The sequence below is a fragment of the Apodemus sylvaticus genome, chromosome 21 (assembly GCF_947179515.1).
Source record: "Apodemus sylvaticus chromosome 21, mApoSyl1.1, whole genome shotgun sequence".
Taxonomy (NCBI): Eukaryota; Metazoa; Chordata; class Mammalia; order Rodentia; family Muridae; genus Apodemus; species Apodemus sylvaticus.
This window is the reverse complement of record NC_067492.1, coordinates 39,471,963-39,486,345: the sequence shown is the minus strand read 5'-3', so window position 1 is coordinate 39,486,345 and position 14,383 is coordinate 39,471,963. Positions and strand designations below refer to the sequence as shown.

The window sequence follows — 14,383 nt, the reverse complement described above, 5'->3', positions numbered from 1 at the left end:
GAGGTGAACCCCGGTGGGCCGGGCGCTGCTCGTGGCCTCCCCCAGGATCGGTCTCCGCCTGGGCGCGGGCTTCCCCCGTCTGGCAGCCTTGTCCTCCGCCCGGTGTCTCGCCTCGGTTACTCGTGACAGGGCGTCCCGCGCGAACAGTGGGGTCCCCGGGGCACAGCACGTCCTCAGCACTACCCCCAAGCTTTACCTCTGGGTCTCCCCCACTTACTGCCTTCCCCACGCCCCGGAGGCCACCTTGAGGGCCTTTCCGCGTCTGCAGCGGGTCCCCGCCTGCCTGGGCTGCTGCTTTCTTGGAGTCTGTCAGGGTGTGGGACGTGTTGGGTGGTTCCAAGGCTCTCCTTGCGGACATCCATCCCGAAGCCAAGCACGGACCCGGAAAGCCTGTGTGTCTTCCTGGCCTGTCACAGCTGCCAGCTCAGAGAGTGATTTGCTTGTTCCTTTTTTGGTTTTGGTTTGCCTGGTAAAAAGGGAAAGCAAAAACTTTTCAGGACAAAGTAGATGCGAATTAAAGTTGTGACACAGTCGAGGTATTAGCAGTGCTGCACTGTTACTCTTGTGGGGAGCCTGCTCCTGACCCTAATGTGACTTTTATCCGTTTACCTGAACTTGCCCTATGCAATAAAGTTTATTAATAAAAACCACCATCACACTGGGTCGGAGAGATGGCCCCGAGGTTAAGAGCACTTACTGCTGTGTTGGTACCAGAGATCAGATCTCAGCACCCAGATCAGGCAATTTGCAGACGTGTAACTCCAGATCGATGCTGATTTTGTGGACACCTGCACACGCATGTACACACAAATAAAAAATTTAAATCTTTTAAAGTTTTATTTTATGTATATGGGTATTTCGCTTGCACACACGCAAGATATGTGTGTGTGTGTAATGTATAATGTATATGTGCACAAGCTGCCCTAGTCCCTTAGCCTTGTCCCCTGCCTGCTGTCTTGCTTTGGTTACTTGTGACAGGGTGTCCTCTGAGAACAGTGGGGTCACTGGAACACAGCATACCCTCAGTGCACGCGCACGCACGTGTGTGTGTGTGCCACGTGCATACCACTGCCAAGGATCCCCTGGAGCTGGAGTTACACATAGTTGTAAGCTGCCATGTGGGTGCTGGGAATGAAACCTGGCTCCTCTTGAGGAATAAATGGTGCTCCTAACAGCTGAGCCACTAGAATTATTATTAGGAGTTACTTTTCCAGTTTTGATGCCACTTTTTATGACTTCCAGTTCTCTAGTTCTTTGACTTATGATTTGAACAGAAAATAGGGATTGCTTTATCTAATGTTACTCTATCTAAACATTACTGTACAATCATTTTGAAAGAAGCATGAGGTCTGCAAACAGGTGCATACACAGAATACAAACTTTAGAGGATTTTCCATCTGGAGGATCACAACGATGTTTTCAGTTAAAGGTTGATCACAGTGTTTCTCTTGAATTTACAACACTTGAATTTAGATGGCCCTTTTTGCTAACAACAGGCAGCGTAGAGCCTTAGGCTGGATGCTGGATAAAAAGTTCATGAAATTAATGTATTCCTCTGAGCATGTTAACCTATGTTGTATGTTCCAAAAGACTTCTGTTTCTAATGCGGCTTTAAGAATTCACACTAGTGCCGGGCATGGTGGTGCACGCCTGTAATCCCAGCACTTGGAAGGCAGAGGCAGGTGGATCTCTGAGTTTGAGGCCAGCTTGTTCTATGTAGGAGTTCTAGGTCAGCACAGCAAGGGATATGTGAGGAAACCCTATAGCAAGAACAAAGAAAAAACAGTTTCCCCTAGTTTTAGAATTTTAGGATACTGAGTATCTCATGACATCTGTCATCTGGAAACACACACACACACACACACACAGAGAGAGAGAGAGAGAGAGAGAGAGAGAGAGAGCGAGAGAGAGAGAGAGAGAGAGAGAGAGAGAGCATTTTATGTTAAGAAAAGGCAAAGGTTTAAAAACAGTAGTATAGTTGGTTTTTTCACACAAATTTTTTTTTTAAAGAAAACTCTCAAGACAGTAGGTATGCATCAAAGTAAGAAAGTATTACCCTTAATGAAAACTATAGAAAAACATTAAGATGAATGAAATAACAGAATTTTCACCTTTGAAGTATCTTGGAGTGACTTTTACCTCAATTTTCATGCCCACCAAAACAGGGTCTTTCTATCCTTTCCTTCCTTCCTTTCGTCCGTCCGTCCTTCCTTCTTTCCTTCTATTTTACCTACCTACTTACCTACCTACCTATCATCTATCTATCTATCTATCTATCTATCTATCTATCTATCTATCTATCCTAAAACCCACTAAGTAGACCAGGCTGCCTCAAATTCATAGAGATCTGCCTGCCTCTGCCTCCCAAATCCTGGAATTAAAGGCATTCGATACTATAGCCAGCTTCAACTCTTTATTTAAAGCAATTGAATCCACTCTAATAGAAGTTGTGTCCCGGATGGTGGTGGTGCATACATGTAATCTCAGGGTTGGGGAGACAGAAACAGGCATATTTCCGAGGCCAGCCTGGTCAACAAAACAAGTTCCAGGGCAGCCAGGGTTACACAGAGAAACCCTGTCTCAAAAACAAAAAACAAACAAACAAACAAACAATCCCCCAAAAAACCAAAAATCAATAAATTGGTAATTTGTATGTCCTCCTTGTGTGTGTGAGTGCATGTATAAAGCTGGATTTTGCTATATTGTCCAAACTGAGTTCAAATTCATGATTCTCTTGAAATAACTGGTAGTACTGTCATGCCAATGTGCCAGGTTTCATATAGATTCTGTGTATGTGTATGTAGTGCTAGAGATCAAACTCCAGCCTTTTTACATACAGTGCATGTGCTCTACCACTGAACTGTTATTTTCTACCTCAGTCTCCCTTTCATGTTTTTCATGTTTTGAGACAGGGTTTTCCTGTGTGGTGGAACTTGCAAGATCCACCTACCTTTGTCTCTCATGTGCTGGGATTAAAGGTTTATGGTACCATGCCCAGCTAATGAGATACATTTTAAAAAGATACATTTTTATTATTTCTTTTGAGACAGAGTCTCAATATGTAACCTTGGCTATCCGGGAACTCATTATGTAGACCAGACTGGTCTTGAATTCGAAGAGCTCCTCTTCCTTCTTCCTCCCAAGGGCTGGGATTAAAGGCAGGTGAAATCATGCACATTGTGTGTATTTAGTTTGTAAGTTTTACTTTGTGAGTACAAGTGTTTTGCCTACATGTTTATATGTGCACCATATGGCTCGCTGGTACCTCTGGAAGGCAGAAAGCATTGGATCTCTTAGAACTGGGGTTATGGATGATTGTGAGATAACAGTGTGGCTGCTGGGAATCCAGGGGATCCTCAAGGGCAGCAAGTGCCCCAGAGCCATCTCTCTATCCCCTTTTAAAGATTTTATTGAGCCAGGCAGTGGTGGCGCACGCCTGTGATACCAGCACTCTGGGAGGCAGAGTCAGGCAGATTTCTGAGTTCAAGGCCAGCCTGGTCTACAGAGTGAGTTCCAGGACAGCCAGGGCTATACAAAGAAACCCTGTCTTGGAAAAAAAAAGAAAAGGTTTTATAGTATGTGTATGAGCATTTTGCCTGTATGTATGTTGGGTACCATATGTGACATGGTACCACAGGTATCTAGAGAGGGAGTTGTATCCCCTGGAACAGTGAGCTACCCTAAGGATGCTGGGAGCTGAATCCAGGTCCTCTGGCATTGCAGCAAGTGCTGTTAACTACTAAGCCATCCATCTCTCTAGTGCTAAGATATTTTTTAAAAGAAAAGAATGGCTGAAGTAATTGATCTAGTGGAGAATTTTTTATCAAGTAACGTATAGTAAGTAAAAATATATAGATAAATATATAGAAAATGAGGCAGTTGGTTGGAGTAGAAGTATGTTGATGAGTGTTTGAAAGGTTTAAAGGCCAGAATATTTCATGAAGATTTGAACCCTCTAAAGCTTTCTGATTGTAGCCTCAACACGGGAGATAGATTACTTCTATGATACAAGATTTATCCCTTTTACACTCACTTCACCAATGAGAGTTGCTGGTTAACCATCTTTATAACTGTTTTTGAAACCTTGGTCCCTCTGTTTACTTCCTTATTGGGGAGCAGGGTGGGGGGCTTCATGTTGTAACTTTCTACCTCTTGGTACTCAACCTGCCTTGAATACTCAGGTTTGAATCTACCTTATAAATAGAATCATCTCTTGTTATTGTGACTCTTGAGATTTCTCCTTCCTGTTACACATTTGCATTATACCCATCTCCCCTGTTGAACACACCACGCATAACCGCTTGATTTTGTGTTAGCTGTAAGTTTTCAGGAACGTTTATGTTCCTCCTTTTTAGAAACAAATGAACCCAATGGCACTGGGAGAAAGGGAAGGGGGAGCCACTGCTGTAGCTCGTCCTTACAATGCCAGAGGATTTGTGTCCATTCATTCAAGAAGCAGGCTTATTGTTCTCCCTTAATTTACCATATTAGATATAACACATTAAGCGATAATATACAAAGTGACTCTTGCCTACAGGAGACCTACAATCTAATAGTGAAGATATAACAAGTAAATCATTATAAAATGACAATTGTTTTGGTGAATCCAGTGAAGAAAAAGAATATGGTTATGAGACACAGGTGTAAGGGATCTTAGAGTCTGTGGTTACAGAGTGTCCCAGGTACTGGCATTTAATTTAAGACATTAAACATAAGGAGCCAGAAGGATAAAAAGAAAAACTTTCTGTGAGAAGGAAAAATATATTTGAAGACTATGAGGAGAGAACGTCATTGATTTTTTTTTTCTTTCTTTAAATACTGTTTTGGAGCCAGGTATGGTAGCATATACCTGTAATCCCAGAATTTGGGATGTGGGGACAGGACGATCAAGAATTCATGGCTAGTCCAGACTCCATGGGAAGCTTGAGACCCGCCGAGGCTACACACATGAGATCATATAAGAGAAAGTCACTATGAAAATGTGTTGGAGGAAGGCAATAGTGAAAGCAGTGACATTGTAGAGCTGTAGTTGTTGAAGTGAGGCAGCGTGGTGGCTGGTACTGTGGTAGCCACCATAAAGATGCTGTAAAGTAAAAGGTTATACACCTTCTAAATGTGTTACAGATGCCCTTTACTGATGTGTGTATTTGAGAGAACCTGAACAGTTCATGAACTGTGGGCTGGGGTGGGGTAGGAAGCAGGTAACAGCTTCTTGATGTTAGGAAAGGCTTCGGCAATCATTTCTTTGTCGATTTCTGGCTTAAGGAACAAGATGATGGCGTGTGATTTGCTGAGATGAAGATGATGAGTGGAAGAAAGGGTTTGGCCAGAAATCGAGTTCCGAACATCATCCACAGACCAGTGCTTCAGAAGGTTGAGTCTGCTTTTATGTGAATGGTAGGTGTGTCGGGACAGGTTTAATATATATGTGAGACTGCAGTAAGAAGTATCCATAAAGGGTTTTTTTTTTCCCCCTGTTGCTTGTTTTTTAGATTTGTATATCTAACTGGCCTAGAACTCATTATGTAGACCAAACTGACCTTGAACTTAGTGCAAACTTACTGTTTTAGCTTCTTGAATGCTGAAGCCACAGGTTTGCACTACCATGCCTGACTTTTTCAGAGAGTATGTTTTGTAGAAAGAAGGAACAACATTCATACTTATATTAAACTTGATAACTAGGGTCTGGGGACTTGGCTTAGCAGTTAAGAGCACTTACTACTCCGCCAGTGTGGCTGGGATTCCAGCTCTTGCATCAGGCAGCTCACAAATACCTGCAACACCAGCACCAAGGGATGCTAGCCCACTTCTGGTCTCCATGGGCACCTACATATACACATGTGCATACATATACAACACACACACACAGCTAAATACATTTTTTTGTTTTGTTTTTTCAAGACAGGATTTCTCTGTATAGCCCTGGCTGTCCTGGAACACACTCTGTAGACTAGGCTGGCCTTGAACTCAGAAATCCACCACCTGCCTCTGCCTCCCAAGTGCTGGGATTAAAGGAGTGCACCACCACCACCTGGCTAGCTAAATACATCTTAAAACCTTTTAAAAATCATAGTTAAGATGATCTCTAACAAATATACTGTAGTTCCTGAATCCTTTTTTTTTTTTTTTTTGGATTTGGTTTTTTTTGAGACAGGGTTTCTCTGTATAGCCCTGGTTGCCTTGGAACTCACTCTGTAGACCAGGCTGGCCTCGGACTCAGAAATCTGCCTGCCTCTGCCTCCCAGAGTGCTGGGATTACAGGCATGCGCCACCACCACCCGGCTGAATCCTTATTTTTTAAAAATTCTTTTTTTTTTTCTTTTTTTCCTGAGACAGGATTTCTCTGTGTAGCCCTAACTATCCTGGAACTCACTGTGTAGACCAGGCTTGCCTTGAACTCAGGGATCTTCCTACCTCTGCCTCCCTAGTGCTGGGATAAAAGGCATGTGCCACAACTGTCCAGCTGAAAATTCTTAAAAATTTTAAATTATAAGATTATATCGGATATGAAGTTTTGAGGGCTCAGTGGGGAAAGGCACTCCTCACCAAAGCTGAGAGACTGGATTCTCCTCAGGAAGAAGGGCCGAGCTCTGCAAGTCACCTTTGCTTCCTGTACATGCTTAAAACATAAGGTGGACAACAATAGAGGAATAACTTTATTTCCATGCTCATACACACATGTGTGCATACACACACACACACACACACACACACACACACACACACGACCATACACGCAAAAATCAATTGTAATTAATATAGGAATGTTTAAATGTTATTGCAGTCCTTTGAAAAGGACTTGTTATTTGTATGTGTGTGCTATGATGTGCATTTGGAGAGCAGAGTATAGCTTTTTGTGGAGTTAATTTTTTCCTTACACCTTACACGCGTAAGCCCACCAGAGGGATTTCAGACTGGACTTACCATTCCTGTTTAGCTTTCCAGTTAAACCAACTGAGGTACAGAAAAAATTGAATTGCTTGAGGTCTAGATATTAGGGGAAACTTGAGCTATCCCGTAATTTAATGACTCCTCCATTTATCTACGTATACAGTAAATAACTGGTTTTACATTGGCAAAAGTATCTTAGAATCAGCAGTGTGTATGTAGACATTAGGAAGTCCTCTTGTCGACCAAGCTGTTTGCCCTTTCTGTAGAGTGACATCCATTTCTGTTATTTATAAGTGTCCCCGCGTACTTCACCATATTATTTTGTTGTTTTGCTGTTTTGAGCTCGGACCTGGGACTCACTGTGCGAGCTAACTTGGCTCACACCCTGACATTCTTCCTTTGTCAGCCACCCATGCCTACAATTATGAGCACGAGGCTAGCTCAGTTAGGTTTGTAAAAACTATTTTTGTTAAATTATGACAGATGTGCAGAAAAGTATATAAATCACATGTATACATGCCTGTGATTTATTACAAGGTAAACATATTTCTGCAACTGCTACCTATGTTAAAAAAAAAATAGAACGTTATCATTAGCAGTCCGGAAACTCCCCACATAGCCTTTCTAATTACCACCCCTTTCTGTCTTTCCAGAGGGGGCCATTATCCTGACTTCTGTAATCACAGATTAGTTTTGCCCAGTTTTGAACTTTATTAAGTAGAATGATATACTATATATGTTTTTTGCATAGTATTTATGTGATTTAAATATGTCCTTGTAGAACAGTACTGTATATATTTTCATTATGTTTATTCTGATAGATACAGTTTTAGTTTTGGATTATAATTATATAGACACATGAGCATCTGTGTATTATGTGTCGTAGTGAATGTGCACATAGGGGTGTGTATTTCTAAGAGTGAAAAACTTGCTTACAGATATGTACATGTTCAACTGGCAAGAATGCCTGCTTGGTTTCAAAATCTGTTCTAATTCATACATATAAAAATGTATAAAAGTACTAGTTATCAATTCAGATATGTGGTTTTATTAACCTGCTAATGTATTTAGTAAGTTTTCATTATCTTCAGAAGTTAATATTGATGATAGATTTGTTTATTTTACATATATGTAAGCTACAGGTAGTTGTAAGCTACAACTAAACCTGGGTCTTTTATAGAGTAGTAAGGACTTTTAACTACCGAGCCATCTCTGCAGCCTGACACCTTGTCTTTAAAAGTTTATTTTATTTTATTTTATTTTTTAAATAAGTCAGGTGTGGTGTTGCATGCCTTTAGTTCCAGAGCTAAGGAGTCATAGACAGGTAGATCTCTGTGAGTTGAGGCCAGTCTGGTCTACAAAATAAGTTCCAAGATAATCAGAGCTAGCTACACAGAGAAACCTTGAATCCATAAACCATAAACCAAAAACCAAAAACATTAAAAAAAAAAAAGAAAGAAAGAAAGAAAGAAAGAAAGAAAGAAAGAAAGAAAGAGAAAAAGAGCTTTTAAAAATGGAATTTAGCAGGCAGAATTTCCAGAGCTGTTGACGGAACATAAGGAACATATATATCCTGTGAGCAGGCGTCTAAGGCATTGCTCTCCCCTAGCCTAGGCCAGACACCGCAGGCAGGCCACTGAAGCATTATCTGGCTTTCTTAAAGAAGTAAATGCATCTCTGAACAATCATAGTATTAGAAGAAAAGTGGAATTTCTCAATGATTTGAGTGTGAAATGGCCTTTTAGAGGTTGTTTGAAGAACTGACTAAGCTTTGAAATGCTAAGTGAATTTGGTAGAGTTGAAAAGTCCTGAAGAGAACTTGAACGTCTTAAATTACTTCAAGAAAAACTCCAGAAAAGAAAATCCATTGCAGTGTAGTGTCAGAAGAAACAAAGGCCTTTCTACAAAGAGAAGTGGTCAGTTGGGCTGGCCTTAGAACACATTTGAGCAGTTTTCCCTGTGGGTGGACCATTGTGGTAGCCACACCAGAGATGAGCTACTTAGCCAGTCTTCCTCTGTTGTTGCACTTACTTGTGGGTGGTGAGAGTACCACAGCACAAGCATGGAGGTCAGATGACTACACGCCTTCCCCCATCTGTGTCCTGGTGATAGAACCAGGTTGTCAGGCTTGGTCGGGGAATATCTTAACCTGATGAGCCATCTTTAGCAACCCTAAAACCAGACAAACTGTCTGCCTTCCTTTCTTTTTTTGTTTGGTATAAACATTTTTAAGGATGAGATGCTTGGATTGGTTGATTTTTATGCCACTTCATGTTACCCCAGACCTAGCTATAGTCTTTATTAAAGCAATTTTTTTTATTATTGTATGACTTTCTACTTTCATGATAATGTACTTTACATGTTTTGTTTGTTTGTTTGTTTGTTTTGTTTCATTTTTGCCAGCCAGGAATAGTGGTGTATACCTGTGATGCCAATAATGACTCAGGAAACCAGCCTGGGCTACATAGCCAGATTCAGTTTCAAAAAAAAAAAAAAAAAAAAAAAAAAAGAAAGAAAGAAAATTTTGCTTCCCTTTTCTGTGATATACAAAGACTAAATTATGTAAATGCAAACAAAGTAAGCAGATGAATCCAGTAAATGGCTTGCTATCTGATGAGGAAAATATTAATAATATGAACAATATATGAACATTAAATTACTAGTTTTTCTAAAATTTTACTTGAAAGCAAAATCTGTAAAATCAACACATTTTGAAGGTGAAATATCGTAGGGCTAAATCAGGGAAGGGAAGGCCTAAAGCCCGTCTTCCTTTAAATGGCTATGGACCATCAGCATTCCAAAAAGCTTAATTGGAAAACAAGAAGCATTTAAATAGGGTCTTACTTGGGTTATCTTACAGTCCTCCTAGATATGATCACCCTTCCCCATTTTTCAAAGAAACAGATCTTTACAATGATGTTCCTAGAATTCCATGGCAAAGTGTCAGTGATGCAGCTATGGTTCCAACCACACTTGCAGTTCCCAGAGGACACAGAGCGATCATTCAGCACAGTGTGGCTCATATCTGTAAGCCCAGCATTGGGAGATGAAGGCAGGATGCCCACCATCAGTTAGAACCTGGGCTGTGTAGTGAGTTTCTAAGGAGACCCTGTCTCCAAAAGCCAAAACAAGACTGCTGTGCTACAGGCTCTTGTGTAGAGTTGTTAATGGAAAGTGTTCTCCATGTAAGGGATATTTGTGAACTTAAATAAGATCACTGGGCTTTTTTTTTTTTTTTTGCTAAATGTCATAAAATATCCATAACTGAGTTTACCATCTGTATTTGTCAGACTTCTCTAGAGTAACAGGACTTACAGAATGTGTATATATGTATATATATACATACATATATATACATACATACATACATATATACATATACATACATATATATATATACATATATACACACATATATATATATAGGACCTATTAGAATGGCTTATAGGCTGCAATCCAGCTAGTCCAGCAATGGCTGCCTATGAATGGAAAGTCCAAGAATCCAGTGGTTGTTCAATCTACAAGGCAGCAGACTCAGCTGGTCTTTAGTACATGCTGGAATCCCAAAGGAGTATGTACCAGTGCGGGGTAAGCAATGGACTTGCTAGCAAGGTGCAAGCAAGCAGGCAGAGCCAAAGTGCCTTCTTCCACGCCCTTATCTGGCTTCCAGCAGATTGCGTGACCCAGATTAAAGGTGTGTCTTCCCAGGGCAAGATCTGGATTAGATGCTGATTTATCTACTTCAAATTAAGCAAAAATCTCTCACAGTTTTTGGACTTTAGTTAATTCCAGATCTAACCAAGTTGACAACCTAGAAGAGCCGTCACTTCACCTTAACAAATCATTTAGATTTTTTTTAAGATATAGATTTTTAAAGTTTTACATGTATGAGTGTTTTGTCTGTTGCATGTTTGTGCACTGTGTTCATACCTGGTTCCTGTGGAGGTCAGAATAGGACTGTAGATCTCCTGGAACAGCTCAAAGTCACAGATGGTTGTGAGCCACCATGTGTGTGCCATGAACCAAGCCTGGGATCCCTCAAGAGCAACAAGCGCTCTTACTGCTGAGATGGCCTCCCGCCCAAGGTACTATTCACTGTGTAGTACATTCATCTTCACTGGACCGTGGTGCACACTGTACGTGTGGAGGCCAGAGGATAACTCAGAGTAGTTCTGGCATTACTGAATTTCCGAAAGTATATACTGATGGCAGGCCAAGAATTTATAAGAGATAGTAGGAATGAAAAGACTTGCTAATCCTGTTTAGTAGAAAGGATAGACACGCAGATGAAGAGTGAGAACGAGAACACTGTGTTAGATACAGAATATCTGAAGTTAATGCATAACAGCTCTCTCTCTCTCTCTCTCTCTCTCTCTCTCTGTGTGTGTGTGTGTGTGTGTGTGTGTGTGTGTAAAACCTGGCAGAAAACTGTACCCAAGTTTAGTCTCAAAAATGTTTGAAAGCCCAGGGGAAAAACATTCGAGCAGCACACTCACAGACACGCGAGCAGCACACTCACAGACACACGAGCAGCACACTCACAGACACGCGAGCAAATTAAACAAGTGGATTGCACAGCAAGTACAATGCAGTTGTGACACTCTTTCAGGAGCTCAGACAATCCCGATTTGTGCGTCTAGCTCTACAGGCCAGTGAGAGTCTATGGTTACTGAGTTACTGCGTTTTAGGACTTTGAGTGTATTCTTACTAAATCCTGTCAGCTGTGACTTAGACAGTTAAGTGAGGAAAAAACTGTTGGATTCACCAGATAAGAGCTTGGCAGTGAAGATTTAACCTGTGCCTCTTCCAACTATGCAGTGACTGACCTGTATTTACCAGATACTCCTGAATTTTCGGTGGAATCTATTTCTGTTGCTGTTGTTGTTTTGAAGCAAGGTCGTTTTTTTTTTTGTTTTATTGAGACAAGGTTTTTCTTTGTAGCCCTCTCTGTCCTGGAACTCGGTCAGGCTGCCCTCAAACTCAGAGATCTGCCCGCTTTTGCCTCCCGAGTTCTGGGATTAAAGGAGCATGCTGCCACAAACTGATAAATCCAATTAATCTTTTTTTTATTTTACTTTTTTCTTTACGTGGATGTATAGTTGAGTCTGTATGTGTGCCTGAGAAGACCAGAACAGGTCGTCAGATCCTGTGCATCAGTGAGGAGCCACCCTGACATGGTGTGAACAAAACTCGAGTCCTCTGGAAAAGTAGGATGAACTCCTAACCACTGAGACATCATTCTCTGACTATGAGTGAATCTTAGTTACATATGTTTTGTGAGATGCTTTCACTAGTTAGCTCAGACTGGCTGGCAACTTGCTACCTTCTCACCCCCAAGTGCTAATTTATAGTTTTACTTTATTATTTATATTTTCTGTGCATGGTGTGTGTGTGTGTGAGTATTGGTGCATTGGTGCCATGTCGCACATGCAAGGAGGTCAGAAGCCAGTTTCTGGAACCTGTTCTCCCCATCCATTATGTGGTTTCTGGGATTGAATTCTAGTCAAGAGGAGGATTGGTGGCAAGTGCCCTTTAACTTGTTGAGCCATCTTTCAGGACCACTTTTGAATTAAAGAGTTGAAGTTTAATGTAGATTATTATCAACATTTCAAGGATACATAGAGCAGTTATGTAGTTCTAGAACTCACGAATTGTGTTTTGTAGAGGGGGAAAAAATCACGCCTAAGTCTTGACACTTACCAAGGCACTAAGTTCGTGACTCCATCTTTTTCTTTAAAAAAATTTTAATGTGTAGAAGGTTTTGCCTTCTAACATACATTTGCATAGGACATTGGATCTGGTGGAACTCGAGTTGCAGAGACTTGTGAACCACCATGCAGGTGCTGGAACAGAACCTGTGGTAAGAGCATGTGCTGTTCTTTCAGAGGACCCAAGTGTGGTTCCCAGTACTTACACCAGGCAGCTTCCTGTTCTGGGAGCTGCCCTCCTGTTCCAGCTCCTTGTGTCCTCTGCACAGCAGGAGTCACAGACACGCACACATACACACTTAAGAATATTTTTAAAAAAGTTCCTGTCTTTCATATGGCTTGGGAGTTTTTAGTCACTTTGTGTCCCCTTTGTCCCTGCTCCAGGGTCACCCACTGTGTTGCCGGTGTTGTCACAAGTCTCAGCCTGCACACTTGTCTTCATTCTTTCTCTTCATGTTCCTTGGATGATGGTTCCACTGGCCATGCTCTCTGTCTTCCTTTGTGTGATTAAATATCCTCACTCATTTTCAAAGTTGTTGTTCTATTTCTCAGCTCCAGAATTTCTGACTGGTCCTTTAATCAAGTCTACTTAAGTGTCGGTATTTTTATTTAGTTTATGTCATTGTCCTAGTGACTTTCACCCTTGAGTCATGGTTATCATTAGCTCGTTGAGCACAACTAACAGAATTTATTAATTATTTGTCTACTAAATTCAGTAACTTGCTTAGGGACAGAATCTATGTGTCCCTTCCCCTCTTTCCTTCCTTTCTTCCTCTCTTTGTTTCTTGTTTTGGTATATGTTAAGGTCTGTGTGTGTGTATGTTTGTAACAGACATATTCAGCATTTGATATTGCAAATCTGTAAGTAAGATTATTTTACATCTTGCTCTAGGATTTTCTGTTCCTGGTCATTGAAGACAGGCCATTCATGTCTGAGTATCTTTCCAAGCCCCCTATACAGTGTCTGCATTTCTTCTGGGGGCTCACTCAAGTCTCCTCTTTGGTTTGGGTTCAGACTCCATTTTCCACTGTTTCTGTTTTGGTGCTGGGGGCTGAGACCATGGTCTCTTCCTTCACCTGAGACACGTTCCCACTGCTCTCCACGCGTGCTTTCATGAATTTCCTTTAATGATAAGGATTTGCTTTTTGTTACTTTTCTCATCATTCTCTTAGTTGTAAACCTTCGGCTGTTCTCCAGGTTCTTGCTAAATCTGGTTTTGATGATTCCTGCTTGTTTTTGAAACATTGTGCTTGAGGCTTCCTACTGGACCATTTTGCTGACTTCACTCTCTCCTACCTGTCTTTTTAGTGAACCAACTAACTCTGTGGTGGAAGGAAGTGGGAGTGACTAAGAGAGGAGAGCAGGCTATGAGAGCTGTCCAGGTGGGAGTGGGGGCTATAGTGCAGTCAGAACGAACGGGGAGTGCCGCCTTCATCATGGGTGTAATACAGAATCACTGGAGGACTGTGAGTGAAGTGACGCAGAACAACTGCCAGGAGATCACACCTGCTGCTTACTGTGTTGAAACACAGCCAAGTAGATAGCAAGGGTTAGTGTCATATCTATTCCACAGGAGAAGAAACCAAGAACTTGTTAGGTTATATGGGTTTGAAGTGGAGATATAATATGTAATAGATATAAATTAGATATAAATATCTATAAATATAAATAGATATAATTTTGACATATAATAGATATAAATTTGTAAATTACTAACATGTGACAGTAACATCATGAGACTAGTTAAAAGTATCTTGAGAGTCAGCATAGACAGAAATGAAAA

The 14,383-nt window shown here is 41.1% G+C and overlaps 1 protein-coding gene across 10 annotated transcripts in view; it reads left to right on the top strand.

Annotated features, from left to right (window-relative positions):
* Positions 1-14,383, top strand: part of Chd9 (chromodomain helicase DNA binding protein 9) — a 218,723-nt gene that overhangs the window by 71,307 nt on the left and 133,033 nt on the right. For 8 of the 10 annotated variants that reach the window (XM_052166952.1, XM_052166960.1, XM_052166950.1 and 5 more), the window contains one exon: positions 5,266-5,397. The exons of the other annotated variants lie outside the window; for them this stretch is intronic. The gene's annotated coding sequence lies outside the window, so the exon portion shown is untranslated. The remainder of the gene's footprint in view (positions 1-5,265; positions 5,398-14,383) is intronic. 10 annotated transcript variants of the gene reach the window in all.